Source organism: Mesoplodon mirus (assembly GCF_964341445.2).
Source record: "Mesoplodon mirus genome assembly, chromosome: 2".
NCBI classification, from domain to species: Eukaryota; Metazoa; Chordata; class Mammalia; order Artiodactyla; family Ziphiidae; genus Mesoplodon; species Mesoplodon mirus.
In genome coordinates, this window is record NC_138977.1 from 18,270,408 (window position 1) to 18,292,322 (window position 21,915).

A 21,915-nucleotide genomic window follows, 5' to 3' on the forward strand; every position below is an offset into this window, starting at 1 on the left:
ACCCTTACACATGTTTAAGGGAAGAAATGTATAACATTCTTCTCTTGACTTTAGATCACTTCAATGTTACCATGAAATCAAGAGCCATTCAGATTAATGACCATTTTCAAATACTTGGGCTTCATTTAATAATTTATTCAACATATATTTAATAAGCTTCTGCTGTATGCTAGGTATATCCTAGGTACTCTACTAACCTCTGGAGATACCATGGTGAACAAAAGTATGTACAGTGTCTCTCCTCAGGGATTTTATAGTCAGCTTAGCCAAAAAAAAAAAAAGCATCATAGGGAGGAGAGACAATCAGGATTTGGAGAGTTTAAATAGAGGAATGTGACCTAGTCATGGAGATCGGGAAAGGAAGGCTTACCTTTAGAAGTGAGGTTTGAGGTGAAATCTGAAGGAGGACATAAGTTAGAGGAAGAGGTAAGGGACATACGTTCTAGGCAGAGAGAATATCAAAGGCCCTGTGGTGGCAAGGGGCAGAGGATGTTAAAGGAGCACAGCCTGGATATTCCTTATACATACGCATAAGGAAATATACAAAAGATTACGAATTATTGATACTTTGTAAAATGAGCACCTTATTGTGGAATTAAGATTAAGTTGAGATGACCTAGGTTTTTTACAGAATACATCAGGAAAATCTTTATCAGAGAAGTGAAAAATTTAAAAACTGTTTTTGTTTTCTTCTAACTTGAATAATAAATGGCACATAGAATTTTGGATGTTGATAGAAAAAATATAGGCTTAGGAACAGAAAGATTCTTTTTCATAATACCCAATAAAGCATAATATTAGCAAGGCTTCAACCCCAAAAACTAAGTTGAAAGGTATAGGTTTATCAGGAAACCCCTTTTGTTTCAGAGCTCGTTGTTGAAAAGCTTTCAAAAATGTATCAGCCCTATCCCTCATTTCTTTTAACTTTATACCTAAGTAATATAGTACAGATAGAGATTATATGGATATGGGTACTTTGAAGTGATAAAATAATATGTTAAATGTATTTTATAACTTGCTGTTGCTCTCCTTTCCTGCTCTAAAAACTTCCTGAAGCAGCAGAATCTTTTTGATATTTTTGGCTGAAAGACAATGAAAATATTGACTTACAGGCTCTCTGGTTTCCAGGTGTATAATAAGCAGTACGATTCAAAAGGTTAAATCATTTAATTATTTTTTAACAGCTAAATTACTATGTTGGCTCATTGGATTGAAATTTTCTTTGTAACTGAATATTATGAGAGTTATGTCAGTACTATAAATCGGAAAGTTTATTTCAGGTCACAGTGATTTCTTTTTTTTAGTGTTTTTATTATGGAATCAGAAAGCACTTGTCTGAGACACAGTTCGAGATTGCCTTCTGAGAAAAGCTCACCTTTCTCTATGTGATAACCAAATAAGCAATTTTAATTTTCTATTTTATAAGTGTTTTTATATGAGGAGAATGTTTGGCTCAGTGAACTAGATTGATTGTTGAGATTCCTAAAAAGGAGAGAGGAGAGAAGGAAACATTTCCTCAATGTTTTGGTGTAATTTATGGGTCCATGTTTGAATTTTGAGCCTTTTGACATCCATAAATGCTAAACTCAAAAAAAGAATGAAATTTCTTCATGTTTCTGAATACATATTATACATTTAATAAAAAGGACCATAACTGATATTGTCAGAAAAAATAACCTTGTAAATAAATAAAGCAATCACTTATACAGTTACAGGTGGAGAGACTGAATTAGGCAATTTGAGTACGTGTTACTCACTTAATAGTGAAGGTGATTTATTGTTAACATCTTCCTGACCCATGAGTGGTAACATTAATAATTGATCTAGTAGAAAGGGGATATATTTGCTGCCATTTCTGATGTCTTTTATCAATATTCCTACAGATGAAGATATATTTTCTTGTTAGATTTGGGTAAATGAATGTGACAAAAGCACTTTTCCAAATGGAACAAATATTAAAGTGTGGCTTTTTCTTTAAATTTTGACAAATAACTTCTGTATTAAAACATACTGTATATCCATACACAATTTGCCTTTTGTGATAATCAGGTTGGATCACATTTTTCACTAAGTGTGTAATTTAAAAAAATTGTTAGTCACTAAATTCATTTAAATATAAAGATAGGTAATATATTTGATTATATTATTAATGATATATTTTTGGTATATGAAACAAACTTCCTTCAGCTTTGATATATGTATGAAATACTATATATATATATATATATATATATATATATACACACACACAAACACACTCAAATACATATGGTTTTGCTTCCCAGTAGCTAAAGACTCTGAGGCATCAAATCATTGAGTTACATTTAAGTCATAGCATAATCCAGTAGAAAACGTTAAATAAAATGAAAGATATACAAACCTCTCTTTACTTATGAAACACACTATAATACAGTACTTTACTGAACTGCAGATAGATATCCAAACTAAAACATGGGTACATATATTTGCAAATTTACTCATTCTGATAAAGTTGCAGTTATAAAAACGTAAAGCTTAAATATACAGTGTAATAGTATATGTCAGTGTCATAACTAATAGTGGTCTTCTTAGTGCATCTGTATTTAAACTCTATTGCCTTGTGATTAAGTAGCAGAAGTAGCCTAGATATTGGGGCAGTTATTTATGCAAAGTAGCTCTGTGTTGTTTAAATGAAAGATTGGTTGTGAGCGAGTCTCTGACTTATCTGTATTGTTGGAGTTATTGAAGTATGCATTTGTTTACTTTGCATACTCCTTAAAGGTATATACTTTTCTTGGTAGGTATATCAGGTGACAGTAAAGAGAACTCAATCTGTTTTAAATAGAAAAGGAATTTATCAGTACATTTTAGAGTAGGTCTGACTCAGGCACTGTTTAAGGCTCCAGTGATGTCACCAGGACCTGATTTGTCTCATTTACTTCTGAGAACCTCTTCTGTACTTGTTTTTTTCATAGATGGGATTTTTCCTAATAGTGGCAAGGAGGCTATTGCACTGAAGAGCCTCACAGTCCCTTGTTCAAATATAGTGAAAAAAGAGTCTCTCTGCTCCTGGATAAATCAAACAAAAGTCCATTTGGAATAATCTTTTGGTTTGTGATGTTTATTTATCATGTATTAAATTCTTATATTCAGTAAGATCAGTTTCTGGGCTGCTTAGATTGTTCTCACAGCTAATATAGGACAGGGATGTTGTGGAAGAAATCTTTTTTTTTATTATCTTATTAGAGCTTGTGACTTTGAAATGAGTGTTATTTTGGAGAATGGATGTGATAGCTCTTTTGTAATATTATCAGAGAATTGTTTATAAACACTTGTAACAGTGCTGTTTACAAGAGTTGTAACTTCTTGGCACAAATGAAACTTTTTTAAGTGAAAAGAACACTTCTAACTAACTATAAGTGGCATAGAAAAAAGATTTTATTTAAAATAGTTGTCTAATAACTGGTTTCCTTACAGAACTCTTTTTCTTAATTCTAAGAGATTTTCAAATAATTTTCATAGCTCTTCTACATGTATAATCTTATCATCAAAATGGTAATTTGACTCCTGGCTTTTTTAGCATTATCTTTGGTTTGCTATTTTACTGCCTTGAACAGAAATTACAGGGCAGTATTAAATGATAATGGTGGTATCTGGCATCCTATTCTGTTTTTTTTTTTTAACATCTTTATTGGAGTATAATTGCTTTACAATGTGTTAGTTTCTGCTGTACCACAAAGTGTATCAGCTATATGTATACATATATCCCCATATCCCCTCCCTCTTGTGTTTCCCTCCCACTCTCCCTACCCCACCCCTCTAAGTTGTCACAAAGCATCGAGTTGATCTCCCTGTACTATTCTGTTTTTATTTTTTTTAACATCTTTATTGGAGTATAATTGCTTTACAGTGTTGTGCTAGTTACCACTGTACAACAAAGTGAATCAGCTACATGTATACATATATCCCCATATCCCCTCCCTCTTGTGTTTCCCTCCCACCCTCCCTATCCCAGCCCTCTAGGTGGTCACAAAGCACGGAGTTGATCTCCCTGTGCTATGCAGCTGCTTCCCACTAGCTATCTGTTTTACATTTGGTAGTGTATATATGTCCATGCCTCTCTCTCACTTTGTCCCAGCTTACCCTTCCCCCTCCCCATGTCCTCAAGTCCATTCTCTATGTCTGTGTCTTTATTCCTGTCCTGCCCCTAGGTTCATCAGAACAATTTGTTTTTTTTTTCAGATTCCATATTTATGTGACTATTCTGTTTTTAATGGGAACAACTTTAGTTTTCCCCTTTCAGCATGGCATTGGCTTCTAGGTCAAAATGAATATTCTTTATCATTTAAAGCATCCTTTATTCCTGCTTTCCAATATTGTTCAATTTGGAAAGTGTGTTAAGTGCCTATTTTTGGTTATCTAATAAGCTCACCATGTGGAGGATCTTACTAAACCTACTGAGAGATTTTCTTACATTAAGCCATCTTTAATTTTTGAGTGATATTAGTTGATTCTCATAAAATACCGTTGAATCAATTTTACAAGTATGCAGCTGTCTCACAGAACATCTCCTGGGTTAATGTTTTCCCAGTAGGGACTGTCTCTTATTTATGAATACAGAAATGTCATAGAATGTGCATCCTGTATACCCAATACAAAAATTTTAACAAATGATGTGGAAGAAAAGTCTCTAGGCATATCCTAAATACAACTTTGGTAGAATATAAAATTTACCTGTAGATGTTTTGTGAATCTACAAAAGTTATTAGCAAAGGTTTCAGTGTTGCCAGGATAAGAGGATAAGAGAATATTAAAACATGCAAAGCCACTGTTTGTTAATAACTATGTGAATTGTTTGTCAGGAAGCTATGTTTTAACATTTTATATCTTAAAGATAGTTTGGTAAATATATAGGCATTTTATAGGGTTTTAGTTACTACAGAAAAAATGTTAGAGGTTTTAGGTTGATGTATAATGCATTATAATTGTTGTTTTAGCACAGAACATCTAATTTTTAGGAAGGAATGATGTTATGCAGTTGATACCTGTGTTTAATTTGGATTTTTGTACCTGCGAGATCAGTCTATAGTAGTGATAACAAATATATCAGATTATGATATCAGAATTATTTCTTTCATAAAATAAATTTAATCTTGACATTTCATAATTTAATCTTTACATTTTAAAGAACTTGGTGGCAAATTTTCCTTGCCTGGATCATTTCTGAGTTATTAGTTAAATTTTATAATTCAACTTTTATAAATTCTTTTTTTGTTTAATAAGATTTTTCTACTAAATTTGAATCAGTTGGCTTAGGGTTTTTGTTCTGGTTAGCAGGTGGGGCCAGGCTGGGGCTTCTGACATGCTGGTAGGGTTTGAAACTCATACTAAGACTGAAGGAGGTATCATCCAGGCTTTCTTATCAGCTTGCCCAGATGTAGGCAGAAGGGGAAGAAGAAGAGGTGAGGCTTTAAAAGCTGTCAGCAGTCAAACATCAAAAAATAGAGTCAAATTCTTAGTGGAGTTTACACAAAGGAATATAATAATAAATGATAGAATATTAGTTTGTAACAGTTTTACAATTGAGGAGTGAAGCAGTTGATTTTGGTTGGTTCCCTACAGAAGCCATAGTCACCTTGTGGCTCTTTATGATGTGACTGATCTGGAACATAGCGGGAGCAGGAATTGAGAGTAGCTACATTTCTACATACTAGATGGATTATGGATCTTTGTTCCTGATAGAATGTTTCCAACATATGGGGAATTTAATTTTTAAAATTTCTGGGGAGAATGAAAATTCGAAGCCCATGATTGGTTGGAAACTTCAACCACATTCAAGGTGAAGATATGGCCATTATTTGCTATGGTGCAAACTTGAATTGATTGCAAATGGGAAATGGAAATCAGAATTAATTCATTCTATTATGGCAATAAATGTAAATGGTTTAAACTCTTATATGAAAGGCAAAGACTTTTTTTAAAGTCTTTTAAAAAATTAAAATCCTGCTTATAACAGGCACACACACACAAAGATGTATAATGGTTATAAATGAAAAGATGGACAAGGATATATCAGGCAAATAGAAACAGAAAATAAAACGTGAGTGACCCAATTCATTTCCTAAAAAATAAAATTCAAGGCAAAAACATTCAAGGTGATCTTGAAGCAGAGACAGCTTTCTCTCTGTGGCTGAATCAGCAGTAGGAAGTGTCACCTGCAACAAAGATTTGAGATTATATTTGCAGGGGAAGTAGAACTACCTCTTTATGAATAGCAGGATTTTTTTTTCCACATTGAAGCACGTCTCCCTTTAGTGTTTGGCTCATAATCAGTTAATTTGCTGGAAAGTTTAAAGGATTCAGTTAGGCACATACTATAGGTGAAGAGAAAGAATCAGCATTTTCTTTAGACAAATATATACATTTGTTGGTTTTAATCCTATTCATAATTTATTTCAGGGTTTTGCAAATTTTTTAAGTCATTATTTCTCATATTATCAACTTTATGTACAAAATGATATCTTTTTATTCTACCCATGAGTGCAGAAAATTTAAGAGAATTTTATTGACAGTTTAAATGGTTGGAGTACATGTAAAATGGCAATTTCCAGCCCCTATGTTTAATAGGGCTTTTAAAACATCTTTACTTTAGGGACCATTACATCCTAGGATATAACATTCCCTATCTCTGTTACTTACATTTTTTGAGATGTGTCACTCAGTGGACAGGGAAAGAGATGTGTAGTTGAGTGGAGACAGGTGGGGTGGAGTAGTGCTCTGGGTGCCTCAAAAAATAGCATAGACCCAGTAGAAGGATTGTTACCCACATTTTTAGTTCATGAGTTTTAGCAGGGGAGCATAATAGGGAAGTATTGAAGTCACCCTTTTATTTATTTCAGGTTTGCTCTATGTCTGTGCCATGAAACGTGGAAATTCCTATTAGATTCTGATTATATATTTTCTCTGAATCCTACTTCTCAATGATGATCTTATTTTTCCTTTAAAAAAATCTGCCTTGAGTAGTCTATTATTGGGAAATTGTTGGTAACTTTATTAGGACTAGTAGGTATGTGCAGTTTCTTTCCCTATGAATTGTCTGCTTAGATTGTCAAAATTAAATGGTTGTGTATACTTTTATAATGACTAACTCAGTATTTAATGGAAGGAGCAAAGTTTTACTTTAATTCTGGTTACTCAGTATGGAAACAGATACTGTCACCTCTGCTCTTGAGGTTTTTTTTAGAATTCATTCAGAAGAGAAACAAGTACATTTAACCTTTTTTTATTGGGAGAGAGTTCTTCATAGGAAGATTCCTGACTGATAGCTTCTCATATATATAATTTTCACATGTACTGTTCCCTACTAAATGAAATATCCCATATGAGATTCAGGTTATGTGTTGTGAATAAGCATTGCTTGAAGTCTGGAGGCAACTGTGAAGAATATACTATGGAGCAGTTGTGACAGAAAGCAAGCCTGTATTATATGAAATGACTTGGTTTCTCCATCATTTGAATTTTGTATACACATCAGTTATCCACATCTAGTAGGCTAAGGATCTTTATTGTATGTCCTCCAAAGCCATTTCCATTTGGGTTTTGTTTATGGAGGACTTTGTGGCCCCACAGTTCACCATATTTTTTTAGCAAGCAAAGGGGTGCAGGTAAGGTGAGACTGGTGATGGTGGTATTTACTGTTTAACATAGCCACTTGTAATCCTCAGCAGTTGAAATCAGAGCCAGTGTCTGTTCACCGATACCACGGCATTGCCATAATGGACTATCTGTTTCCCTTTAAATACTTATTGTGACAACTGAGACATTTGGTAACTCTTATCTAGGCCATGCCTTGAAACATACAGAAATATATGGGATGTGTTAGGAATAAAGCAGACTTAGAAGTTATGACCTTAGGATTTTCTTGGACTTCCCCATCAGGGTTATGATCTTATTCTTGTTCTTTAGTCTATGGCCTAACAAAGATTATTTATTTGCTTCTCTATCTCAACCAACTCTAGCCTTAGCTGTTACTACCCTATCATTTCCTTCCGCAGCCTCTCCAAACATATTGTATCAGATCAAGGGCCTTATGTTGTATCCTAGTCTTGGAGCATTCTCTCGTGTAGAAATCTAACCGTGCTTTATATAGCTCTTAAAGATTGATGGCCAGTCAGGGTAGTATCTTGGGCTTTGAATACCCTCTTCTTAGGTTCACCTAAACATTCAGACTCGCAAAACTATCCTAGGCCGTACTTGGCACAATCTGTTCAGAAGGATAAAGGATAGGAACTACAGCTTGTCTGCTGAAAGTGTCAGGAATTCTTCTCTAGGAGTCCTTCTAGCAATCACACAGAATTATGGCTCAGGTGCAAGGAGATTTGATATGTATCAGGAGGGTGTTAAAAAGTCTCATGGGGGCCTCCCTGGTGGCGCAGTGGTTGAGAGTCCGCCTGCCGATGCAGGGGATACGGGTTCGTGCCCCGGTCTGGGAGGATCCCATATGCCGCAGAGCGGCTGGGCCCGTGAGCCATGGCCGCTGGGCCTGCGCATCCGGAGCCTGTGCTCCGCAACGGGAGAGGCCACAACAGTGAGAGGCCCGCATACCGCAAAAAAGAAAAAAAAAAAAAAAAAAATAAAAATAAAAAGTCTCATGCCCCACACGAACTACTGTCTCTCTTAACTACTTCATAGGAATAGCTTCCAGGATCCCCACAAGGGACATGCCAGGTACAAATGATAAAGCCATGGTGCCCCATTAGGTATTTATAGTTCTCCGAGTACAGTTACATTTTACCAATCAGGGAGCATTTTACTTTAAATAATGTTGTCTAGCAACCCAGTGGACATACTCTCTTTTCAGGTTATGAGGGGAACAGAGCTAGCAAAGTAGAAAGGGTTTTATTAATCCTTTGCCTATGGTCTGCTCCCTGTGCTTTGGCTAACACATTCACATAGACAAGGACAATCAGCACATTTTTGACCACCAGTATTTGCATTATTCAATGGGTCATTAATGTTCACTCTACTATAATTAACTGGAATAGTTTTTTGGCCAATTAGTTTTCTAGGGCCCACCATATCTTAATTCTGTAGATCTCAGGTAAATTTATAACAGGGAAAAATACATGACAGTGTTTAGTAAGCCAAACATGGTACAGTGATTTTTTTATATTCTTTTTCTATTTCAAAAATATACCATCAGTAAACCAGGGGATCTAGGCAGTCTGAAATTATAGTCAAGATTTTACTTTATCCTTTTGGCTTGAGCTTTTAAAAACACGCAGTCATTGTAGAAGTTACTTTATGAAGTTTCTTTATTTTTGTTGGTAATCTTAGCAAGGCAGCAGAAGATATAGATCAAGTAAGGCCACCCTGTTCTCCTCCCTGGCTTTGCTAGCTGACACACACACAGAGGCATTTCTTGAGTAAGTATGATTCCACCCCTTCTTCATAAGAGTAGTTACAAATATGGGATCTGAGGCTTGCGTGCCCACCTTAGCTCCCCAACCAGACTTCACAGTTTAGATGTTTTTAAAAACTGTGTATTTAACATCTCTACTCAGATATCTGATAGGCTTCTCAAATCACCCATGTCCAAAACAGAACTTTTGATTTCTCCTACTTGTCTTTCCCATTCAATACAACAAGCCAGTCATTAAATAGTACCAGTTTCTTTTTCTAAAAAACTTAGGAGTTTTTATTGATCTCTCTATATAATCTATTCTATACTATCATTCAGAGATGTCTTTCTAAAATAAAATCAGATCATATATACTTCTCTTGTTCAAAACCCTCTACTGATTTCCACCATCTTAAGAATGAAATTCATACATTTAATCATAATCTACAAGGTCTTTAATGATATAGACCCAGACTACCTCTTTAATTTTATTTTCTGTCACTTTTTTCCCGACTTACTCTTAAGTATTCTGGTGTCCTTTTTTGGTTTCTTTGAAAATCACAAGCTGTTTTCAACTATTTTGCATTTATTATTACTTCTGCTTGGAATACCTTTACTGTTGAAAGGCTTTACCCTCATTTCATTCAAATTTCTGCTCTAATATTACCTCTTCAGAGAGGTCTTCTCTGACTACCCAATCTAATCACCTACCCCCATGTAACATTTTTCATTTGTCAACATTATGTATAATATTATGTATTGTATATTTATATATTTGTTTAAAATGTAAGCTCCATGAGGGCAGACATTTTATTTTATTAACTTTATCTGCAGCACTTAGGCAAATGTACTAAGTAAATATTTGTTAAAAGAATCAAATAATAATCAAGGATAGAGAGTTGAGGTATAACACAAGATGCCCTGGACTCCTTATGCCACAGAAACCAATTTTACTGGGTAATCTGGTGAGAGGAGTATGGTTAGTAAGGGCATTCATGTAAATTTACCCCCCAGAGCAAACATGCTTTGATTGTATCAGATATTCTATGAAGTAAAGCCACAGCAGAAGATCTTTTGCTGCATAACTAGTATCGTATAAAAGCAGGCCTTAAGCTGTCACTTGTCCTCCCCAGTACTCTCTTGTCCTTCACAGACTTAGTGCTGAACTACTTAATCTGACCTGTTGTACATGATGAACTCTGAGCTGATCTTGGTCTTTCTAATTTCTGACCTCCCTGTTTGTTCTCCTGTTTATACACTTACCATATGTATTTGCACTTAAGGCAAGTTTCATGGGTATGCAACCAATACAGTTGCACAGGGCATCACATTCAGAAGGACCCCATGCTTGATTTAATGCTTGACTATTGTTATCTTGAAATTCTTAATAATATTTGAACAAGCAATATGACATTTTCCTTTTGCACCGTGCCTCAAAATTATATAAGTAGTCTCATTTGTGCCCCTTATTTGGCACTGTTTTCAGGCTGCCATCTTGGCTTCAGGATTCTCCCATTGGCTGTTTCAGGTTTCCATGATCCAGTCTTCTCCCAGGCCGTTTATGATCCAGTTTAGTCCCAACTTTCTCTACCCAACATAGGTCCCAGGAACAGCACTGCAGTTAGCCTTGTCCTAGCCCTAGGCTCAAGAAATTTTTTACTATAAGACATTTTGTGCATAATTATTAAAGAAAACATTTATTAAACACTATGTGCTAGTTACTAGAATTGCTAATTCCTTATTTTATGAATAAATTTATAACTCACTAAAACATTGTGAAAAGAACTCCACCAAAAGAAAATTGCAATAAAATCACAGAATAGCATGCACCAAAATATCACTCTCTTCATTATTTTTGGAGTTAATGATTTGGTAATATTTTCAATAATTAACAACTTCTGGATAGGCTCCAAAATGGATCTCAGTTACAAGAATTTCATTCTATGGTAAATGTAAAATTTATTAAGATTAGTGAAAATTTTTACTAAAACTATTGACTCAAAACTTTTCTTTTAGTAGATAGAGTAAAGATAACCTACCAAAGAATTCTGAGCTCTAAATATCTAGAGAAATCACATTTACTAATATTTAACAAAATAAACCCTTATGCAGATTAATTTTGCTTACAATTATAGTTCAAATTTACAGTAATGCAACGGTAATTTTTATTTATATTCATAATTGCTTAGGGGTGTTGTCCCTTTTGAAGAACAACTTTCCTCATTTATATTTTGGTTCTTTGGAGTAAATTGTATAAAAATGTAAAGTGCTAAGTTAAACTATGTGAGTAACACCTGTGCTTTTGGTATCCTGTTGAATGAGGTTATGCATTTTGATTTGATTTCCTGCTAAATATCTGCTGTTATACGTGAAATTTATGGGAACATGATGATCATGAGGAATGGTGAAAAATAAAAATAGGAGCATAACCTAAGCTATTTTTATCTTAAAAATTCATATTCTGGAACTGCGATATTGTCCCTCTTTATCATAAAAGTTTATTTTTTTATAAGGGATATCTCAGAGAGATCAGAGAAAGGATTTAGCTACAAGTTAGAGGCTTCAGGATAAACTAAAGGAGTGTATAATACATTTTATCTGAAATTAGCTATCTAAATAATTTAGAGAAATTATAATTCACAAAAAGGAATGTGCACAATCATGATCAGAGCTTAAAAACGGAACTGCTACAAAATTCAAGTTTGATTAAAGTCTTCCGTAGTACATCCATGTCATTAAACAAATGAAATTTCAGATGAAAGAACCTGAAAAATCAGATATATAACTATCTTTGCTTACTTTTAAAAATAAGATATATGCAAGAGATTTATATATCCTTAGCTTTCAGGGGAATGAACAGTGTATTTATCACAAAATATTGCCAAAGGAAATCAATCAATGCTTCCATGATTATGTCTCAAGACAATTCATAAAACTCGTGTGATGGACAAAGATAAAATTATTGGTTGTCTAAACTTTCCTTCTGTATAGAAGGAAATGGGATGAGGAAATACATTATGACACAGGTACCTAATAAAAGCCCAAAGTAAAAGGAACCTGTGTTAATTTTACTCCAATTTAGATTTTGTATTACTCGCTTTTGTAAGTATCTTAGGGATTGATTCTTAAAGTTGTTATGTAGGTATGGTTAATGGCTTTTGTAGAGTCAAGTCCCTGCTAGATATATATATATAGAAACCAGAATATTAAAGGATATGGGATGCTGTGTACCTATATTCTAAGCAAAGGATTCTCAAAGTGTGATTACCAGCAGGTGGGTTCTCATAAAGTGTTTACAGCTGATCTCCAATAGCATGTTCTCATTTGCCAAAATCAATGACGTTTTTGGCAGCTATTCTGATGATATTTTGCAGGTTAAAAGAGAGTAAGTTTTTAAAATTTTACTAATGTACCTGAATATTTATACCACTTTATTTTTTCCCAATTCCTTGTTATCATTTTGTTATAAGAAATGGGTAATGTTTGGTGTAAGTGGGCCTCAGGTCTTTTGTCTAGCTTAAGAGACTGTCAGAGAAACTCACCAACCAACCAGCCTTTGAGATCTACTATTTGCTAATGTTTCATCAGTCCTTGTGTACTGCCTAAACCTTGAAAAGTAAAACATACTTAGAGTACTCTTTCTGAGAATAAGACAATGTTACCCTCCCTCAGTGAGGTTAGGGAGGAAAGAATGGACTTGGTCACTGAATTTACTAGCTGTCTCTTAATAGGTGATGCCTATTTATGTACATATCAATGAATAAAGATTCTTCTCCAGAATTGATCCGCCAGTTCAGTGTCTGCTAAGTGATAGGCACTGTGTTAGGTATTTTAAATATATGATCTTATTTAATCCTTTCTAGTTACCACATATTTGTCTCTATTAATTCTCCTGTATTAGGTCTATATTGTTGGCCTTTCTTATTTTTTTCACTATTTATATAGATCTATATTTATTAAAGTGGAATTCTAGATGTCAAGAGCATATTACTGAGTTTTAAAAAGCCATTAACAAGACAGCAAAACCGATTTAAAACTACATTATACATATGTATATGCTTAAAGGTCTTAAAGGATGTTTATCAAAATGTTAACGGTGGTTAGTAATCTCTTGGGGCTAGGAGGAAGGAGGTGTGAGAATTCACGAGTATTTTTAAAATAAAAAAAACAAGCTATTTTAATTTTAGTACAAAAGACTAAGGCCAGTGAACCCTATCTTTGACTTGACAAGTTCAAGGACATTTAAATTTCTTTCTCATCGAGAGATAAAGAAATAGGAGCAATAAGGAAGTACTCTCCAAAAAATGCATCAAACAGTAAATTACACACCTGTCTAAAAAGAAGAGGTGCTGGGGGATGAAGGAGCTTGATCTCTATCAGATCCTCCTCTTTCACTTCAGGAATTTTTGGAAGAGAATGCATTTTATAGATCATTTTACTTGTTAAATGTGAATTTGTTTCCCATTTATACATAACAGCCTGAGCTTCTGTACCTCTATGCTGATATCAAGCCTCTTGTCCCGTCTTTCTTCCTCTCCTTGAGAATCTGCATAACCTCCAAAACCTTTATCTAGCGGTTCTTTTTCTTCTGTGCCAGAAAAATTTTTTTCCAAAGAATGATAAAGCAGCATCAACATAAATCAGTTAGGTGCTCCAGTTTTGATAGAATCAACTTTAACTTTGGCAGGCTAGAGGGAACTTCCTCCACATGTCTAGCCATGCCTGAGCTGTCTAAGGTATGGTCCTCTGTTAATTAGGGCAAAGACCCACACAGGATTCATCAGTTATTTGAATCTTCTAAGAACTTCATACCTTTATTGTCCCTCTCTTTGAATTAACAAAGACCTGTGATGGGGTGAAGGGTGTGAGGCCAACACTTTATACAGGTCAAGGAGACACTTGGTCAGTAATGATTGTTTACATGACGTTACAGTGTAGCTCACTGTACACTTGGCACTCATAAGGAAGTTTCCTTCCAGCATGGCTATCCCATCTTCATCCTTGATGCAGTGCTTCCCAATCAATGACTATGTGGTCCATTTACAGTTATTAGTTGCCTGCATAGCACATTTGTGGACTTTAAACTTGCACACTTCACAAGACAATCCTTAGGGTTTGGCAAACTGTGGTTCATGGACCAAACCATAGCCTATAGACCTGTGCTTCGTTTGTATAGACCCTTAAACTAAAAATGGATTTTACATTTTTTATATTTTATATAAAATAAAATAAAAAAGAATATGCAACAGAGACCATATATGATCTATAAAGCCTAAAATAATAACTATTCGGCCCTTTACTGAAAAATTTTGCCAACTCCTGATCTATGTGATATGATCCTGGATTAAACCTCTTAATTAAAAATTACAGTACATTGGCCTAGCATGTGAATGGGAATACCAATTATACGTCCCTGAGAAATGGTACACGTGGTACTGAGCACACTCAAAATGTTCCCCATTCTGAACATTTTTCAGTCTTTCAATCCAATCTTCCATGTCTTTTTTGTTATCAGTACGTAAGATGAGCTGTATACGTGGAGTGTTGACCACAAAACTTGGTTTTGGACTCAACCACATTAGCATCTGTCAGATCTACCTTATCAAAAATGATTGCCTTGTAGTTTTTGCATAGTATAATACTAGTCCTCAAGGCTTAAAGTATCTACCCACCCCCTTTTTTCAAATGTTGGTATGGATTTTTCTGTTTCATTAGCATCACTTTTTTTGATGATTGTTTTTTTTAGCAGATCTGCCCCATGATTGAAACCTTACAGATGAGCTTCTGCAGGAACCCAGGTCTCATTTGACTTCTCTGTGGGTGCCAGAGGCTGCAGGGAGCTCTGGTGAGGGGTGTTCCAGACTGGCAAGCAGCCTGGCCAGGTTGAGCAAGGCTTGCCAGGGAGGGAGAGGGGTATAAATTGTTTTTATTAAAAAAAGTTAATATGAACAGTTTAAAACATATACAGAAGTGGCGAGACTGTTAAAATGAGTTACCATCACCCTGCTTCAATAATTTTCAGCTCATGATCAATCACATTTATCTCTTTATTTTCCCTCCTGAAATATTTTGATGCAAAACCCAAATATTATATATTCTAATATGTAAATTTCAATATGTATACTTAAAAATAATTACAGCCCCATTATTATACCTACAAAATGAAAATAATTTAATAGCCTCAACTGGCCATTTGATGTTCAAATTTTCTCAACTCTCTCACATTTAAAAAAATTGTTTCAGTGAGAATCTGAATAAGATTCATACATTGTAATTGGTTAATATAGCTCTTAACTTTCTTTTAATGTGTAATCTTTCTCTTCTCTTTATATATATTTATTGGAGAAAAGGGTTATTTTTCTCTTAAATTCCCATAGTCTGGCTTTGCTGAGTATTTCCTGATGATGTCCTTTAATGTTCCTTTGTCTCCTACTTTCTACAAAGTAGACCTAGAGGCTTGATCAGATTAATGTTCAATCCTTTCAGCAAGTCTACTTCATAGGTGGTGTTGTATACTTCCATCAGGGGGTACATAGTATCTACTCTCTCTCTTTTGTGATATTGGTGGCCATTGATGATCATAATCTATATCTAGTTATTAGGGGTTGCAAAATTGTGATGGTCTATAATTTTCCACCTTGTTTATTAGTTGAAATACACACAACTGTTTGGTTATGCTGTGTTACAGTTCATATAGAAAAGTCAAGATAAATGCTTAATTTATTCCTTTTATTTACCATTTTCCAAATAATGTGTTGTTGCTTAGCATCCTCCAATGGTGACCAATTTTTATTTTTTAAAAAATATCATTATGAATTCATGGAGTTAAATGTATTACATGTGTTTAATCAGTATTCTTATTGCTGCCAACATCTTCCAACCGTGGCAGTTGGGAGCCTAATTTGACTTTTTATTTAAAGCTAGCTTTGATCCCTTTCTTTCTTTCTGGTATAATAAAATGTTCCAAGCTCATCCCTATAAGACATGTAATCTGCCATTTCTTGACAGAGTCTTGGTTCCTTTTAGTATTGTCCTTATTTTAAAGTGGAGGAAAGTGAGGGGCCTGATATTCTGACCCAGATCCATTTTATTCTAAAACTTCCAAGTCCTGTAGCCATTGAAGACATGGAGAGTACTCCATGAACTCAATTCTTATTTAGCATTTGTTTAAGTTTCCACAAATTCTGCTTTAAGGGAAAAAAGAACTCAAAACTTATGTGTGCTTTCTCTTGCTTTAATATATCAAAAAGCCTACATATAACTTTACTTGGTCTTTCCATTTCAAGTTTAAGAGAAACTTTGTTCTTCAGCTAGGATTAATTGCTTCACTGCTATCTCAAATATATGAACTTTTATCCAGGACAGAGTCTCATTATTCTCAAGAATCTAGAGTTCCTCTGTACATTCTTGTACTTATTTTATCTTCTTTTATCTGTGAGTTAAAAGAGAAAGCCATGAGAAACCAGGCCAGACTATAATATATTGCTTCATCCTTTCCAACCTTGAGGATTACTCCTTCCACCCTCTTGCTCTGTATATTCCCCAGGGACCCAGGGAAGTGGGTCTTAACGTAGGAAGTTCAGTAGAATCATGCATTAAAAGAAAAAAAAAGAAATCTTTATACTTAGCTTCTGAGTCAGTAGGGTTGGTAGGGGCCTCACTTGTATATTCTTGGAGAGTCATTCTAATGATTCTGATATTACATTTAATTGAGTAGCAGTGTTGCAGGGACTCTAGTCTCTGTGAGAGTTTTCTCCTCATCAGGGAAAACTTTCAGCCATATATATGTATCACATATCCATTCACCTTTAAGCTCAGGGTTAATCTGTGCTTCATTAACATTTTAAATCTCAGAATTTCTTAAAAAGTTATTAAAAATGTGTTTCATTAATCTTTCCAAAGCAGCAGCTTTTGGATCTTCGATTATCTCAAATATTTTCTCTTACATCAATTTCCTTTTTTTAAAAAAATTTGGGTTCATTATGTTGTTAATTTTCCTTCTAATTTCTTTGTAAAAATAGTTTAAATTAAAAGGAAGTTGAATAGACAATACATTTCATATGGTTCAAAATCAATACATATTTAAAAATGCACCTAGTGAAAGGTCTACTTCCTACCACTTTTCCCTATCTGCGCATATCTCAAAACCCACCCCAATAAGTAAACCACTTACATTAGTTTCTAGCATTCACTTCTTGAAAAATGTTATGCACATACATAATAAAAATACACACTTTTTAATTTTTTGTGTTTGTTTTTACCGAAAATGGTAACAGATTCTAGATGCTCTTATGAAACTTTTCTAGAAAGTTTAACAATAAATGTAGATATTTTCATATCAGTTCACAAAGAGTATCCTTTTAAAAAAAGAGCTATGTAGCATTGCATCATACTTATATATTATGATTAACTTTGCCGGTTCCATACTGATGCAAAATCATGTTGTTTTCAGTCTTTTGCTACTTCAAACAATGCTGAAATTAATAACCCTGTATTTGCTTCTTCATAGATGTATAATTCTATCTGTAGGATAATTCCAAAATTTAGAATTGGTTTTTGAATAGATATATGCCTTTGTAATTATGGTAGATATTTCCAAATTGCCTTTCACAGAGATTGTATTAACTTACCCTCTCACCAGAAATATATGAGTACTCCTATTTCCCCCATGGTCAGCAAAGTGGTATGTATCCAAATTTTGGATCTTTGTTAATTTTATAGGTGAAAATGGGGTCTCAGTTCATTTCTCTTATTATGAGAAATTATGTAGCTTTTCATGTGGCTAACTACCATTTGTATACATCTTTTGGTTTTTGTCTATTTAAAATTAGGTTTTCTTTTTTTTATAGTTTTATAAGAAGTTTGTACCTACTGGAGTTTACCTTTTAGTGATTGAGTTGCAAATATTACCTCCCAGTTTGTCATTTCAATTGGCTTATGTTAATTTTTGTAGTACAGATGTTTTTTGATATTTTCCTGGTCAGATTTCACTGTTCTCGTTTATGGTTTTTGAGTTTTACATCATAATTTAAAATGTCTTTCTTACTCTCTAGTTCTAAAATACTTTTCACATGGTTTCCTCTAGTACTTTTATGACTTTATTAAAAATATATTTTGATTCATTTTCAGGAAATTTTCAGTCTTTTTCCCCAGAAGGCCACTAAATTTTACCAACAACAGACCTTTAATCTATTTTTGCCCCCCATTTTAATTATTTTATTTATTTATTTATTTATTTGCAGGCCTCTCACTGTTGTGGCCTCTCCCGTTGTGGAGCACAGGCTCCTGACGTGCAGGCTCAGCGGCCATGGCTCATGGGCCCAGCCGCTCTGCGGCATGTGGGATCTTCCCGGACCGGGGCACGAACCTGTGTCCCCTGCATCGGCAGGCGGACTCTCAACCACTGCGCCACCAGGGAAGCCCCCTGATATGGACCATTTTAAAAGTCTTTACTGAATTTCTTACAATATTGCTTCTGTTTTTATGTTTTGGTGTTTTGTCTGCAAGGCATATGGGATCTTAGCTCCCTGATCAGAGATCAAACATGGACCCCCTGCAGTGGAAGGCAAAGTCTTAACCACTGGACCACCAGGGAAGTCCCTCAGGTCACATCTATTCTTATGTGAAATTTTCAATCAGATTTTTTTAGGGACTCACTCTTACATCTGAATGAAGAGCAAGGGATCACCAGACAGACATTTGAGGAAACCCTCCAATGTGAAACACAAAAACAAACAAACAAAAAGCCAACATCAATGAAACTCGAAGGAAACAGATAATAGAACAAAATTATAAATAATTAAAATTATAATTAATATCCACAGAAACATGGAGGATAATGCACGTGTGAATAAAGAAGATTTAGAGAATAAGAAAGATAATTTGAAAATTAAAAATGTGATTACAGAATTTAAATGATAGAATGTGAGCTGAAAGAAATACCTGGCAGCCTGGTGTCACTATTGTCCTTACTGACTTGAAGGGGACTCTGAAACTCTAGGGAAAAATGGCAGTTACGGAACCAGTGGAAAGTGACTGTACCTGGATGAGTCCCAGCAGTGTGAGTTTTAAACTGTTTTAGGGCCTCAGTCCTGACTGCACATTAGCATTAGCCAGGAAGCTTTTAATCCTGCACACCATCTGATCAAATGAATGATTATACCCTAGTTTTTAAAGACAGGCCCATTTTTATTAGCTTGCACATTAAAAACTGCCATAAACAACATGCCTCAATAATCTTTAACTTCTGTTCCCAAGGTAGAATACTTTCAAGATCTGGGCCTTCTGCCTTAAGATGGATGTGCTTAGCAAAAAAAGCTGTAGTAGTGACCCCTTTTTGGCTGAGCTGTGTTTCTTTATTGTGCATGAGAATCTTCTATGAGGCTTGGTCAAAGTGCAGATTCCTGGGCCCAACAAGATTCTAATTCACCAGATCTCAGATGAGACACTGGGAGGCCAGGTACTTAATAGGTTGGTGTCAATGCAGGTGTTTTGTTGATCACAATATGGAAAAGCAGAATAAATATTACAGTATTTTCAGCCTGTGCCTAGGCTTTGGTCTTTGTAAAGTCTTTTTATCTTCTTTATATTGTCATAAACAGAGACCTGCCTTTCAGTGGTCAGTGTCTCACAATCCTATTTTGGAGCTTATTTTTAATTGGCTTATTAAATCCTAAGTCTTAACTTTTTAGAAGTAAGGACCTGATTTTACTGCTCTATCTTATTTAGTGAAGCAAAGTTCAATAATATTAGGAACTTTATGGAAAAACAGAAGAAAAGGAATAGGAAGTGTTCACTGAAGGGGTCAAGATTTCATTTCGTCTTTTATGCAAAATAGTTCTCAAGACTAAGTATATTCACTTATCTCATTATTCACACTTAGTCTTTTCCCTATGCTCCATAGTAATGACCACTTAGACAACTGTTGAAAACAGTAGGAAAGTAGTCCCTGTTTGTCAGTAGCTAATAAATTTTATCATGCCTTCCTATACAGAGAGAAGATAGATATAGCATATCTGAAAAGTTCAAGAAAACAGATTACCATCATGTATTTGAATATCCATATTTCTGTATTTGATACATATTTCATAGGTTTATATAAACACAGAATTATGCAGAAGTTTCTTTTCTTCTAAATGTAACTATCTACAAGTTCATAGGTAAAAAACAATCTTACATGCATGACCAAAGTGAATCTTTTCTATCAGCTATCAAATAATTGTGTAAATTTGTTCATTTGAGACAACATAGCATGGACTTTGCATAAATTTTTAGAATATAATTTATTTATAAGAAGAGGTATTTCTGTATAAGAATTTCTCCTAAAGAATTGTTCAAATTATTATTATTTTTTATTATAAATATAGGTATTTTACTATAATTAGAAATGGATAATGCTCTTATTTGGGGGCACATTAGTTTCCAGAGGAACGTATCTCTAAAATCGTTATATGGTCAGTGAAAATGCAATGCTTGCATTCATCCATTCTTCTGACAAGTATTTACTGATTGCCTACTATGCCCCAGCTACTCTTCTATACTCTAAAGATACAGCAGCCATCAAAACAAAACAAAACAAAAACACAACTGCCCTCTTGGAGCTTATAACATTGCAGGAAATCATATTTTGGATAGTAAAAAACAATAAAGTTGAAAAATAGGTAGGAGAGGGGACAGGAATTGTTTGGGGGAGACAATGAAATTTTATGTTGGGTGGCCTGGAAATGACTCATTGAGAAGGTAACCCGAGTAGTGAACTGACTGAATTGAAAGAGTGAGCCGTGAAGCTATCTAGGAGAACATTCCAAGCAAAGAGAATGGTAAGTGCAAAGGTTTTGAGGTGGATATATGACTGATCTTTTTGGGAAACAGTGAATGAGTGGAGAGAGTAGTAGGATAGGTGGTTAGAGTGGTAATAGTGTGTCTGGGGGTGAAATTCATTTCATATTAAGGACCTTGGTTTTTTGCCAGAAGTGAGATTGGAACCCATTGGATGGGTTCGAGAAGGGGAGTGGTGCAATCTGACCAAGGGTTTTAACTGGATCCACCACTAGTTTCTGTGTTGGAAACAGACTGAAGATGGGCAATGGTGGAAGCAAGGGAGGCAGTTAGGAAGATTTCACAATAATCCGGGTAAGAGACTGTGGCTTGGATCAGACTATTTGTGGAGGTGGAGCGACATGGTTGGATTTGCCTGTATTGTTATGATATAGATAATAGGATTTGCTGATAGAATTTCATTATACATCCAAGTTATAAGCCAAGTATTTAATTCATAAATTAAGGAATAATTCTTTCAACTATAGAAAAGTAGGGGAGATATTATATGAAGCAGAAGATTTAAATCTATCTTTTTTATACTATGAAAGGTACTTTATCAAGGTAGTTAAAATATTTGATGATGACTAAATAGTACTTCTATATATATATTTACATTTTATTAGCAAGATAATTAAAACTCAATCCCAATGTTTACTGAATTAATTTTTATCTATTGTAAAATATCTAGTTAAAAGCTTAATGTTGTACATCTAACA

At 34.5% G+C, this 21,915-nt stretch overlaps 1 protein-coding gene across 1 annotated transcript in view; it reads left to right on the forward strand.

The window, feature by feature from the left end:
• The window catches only part of STPG2 (sperm tail PG-rich repeat containing 2), a gene marked incomplete at its 3' end in the record, with an annotated part of 527,449 nt that overhangs the window by 53,094 nt on the left and 452,440 nt on the right, over nt 1-21,915 (forward strand).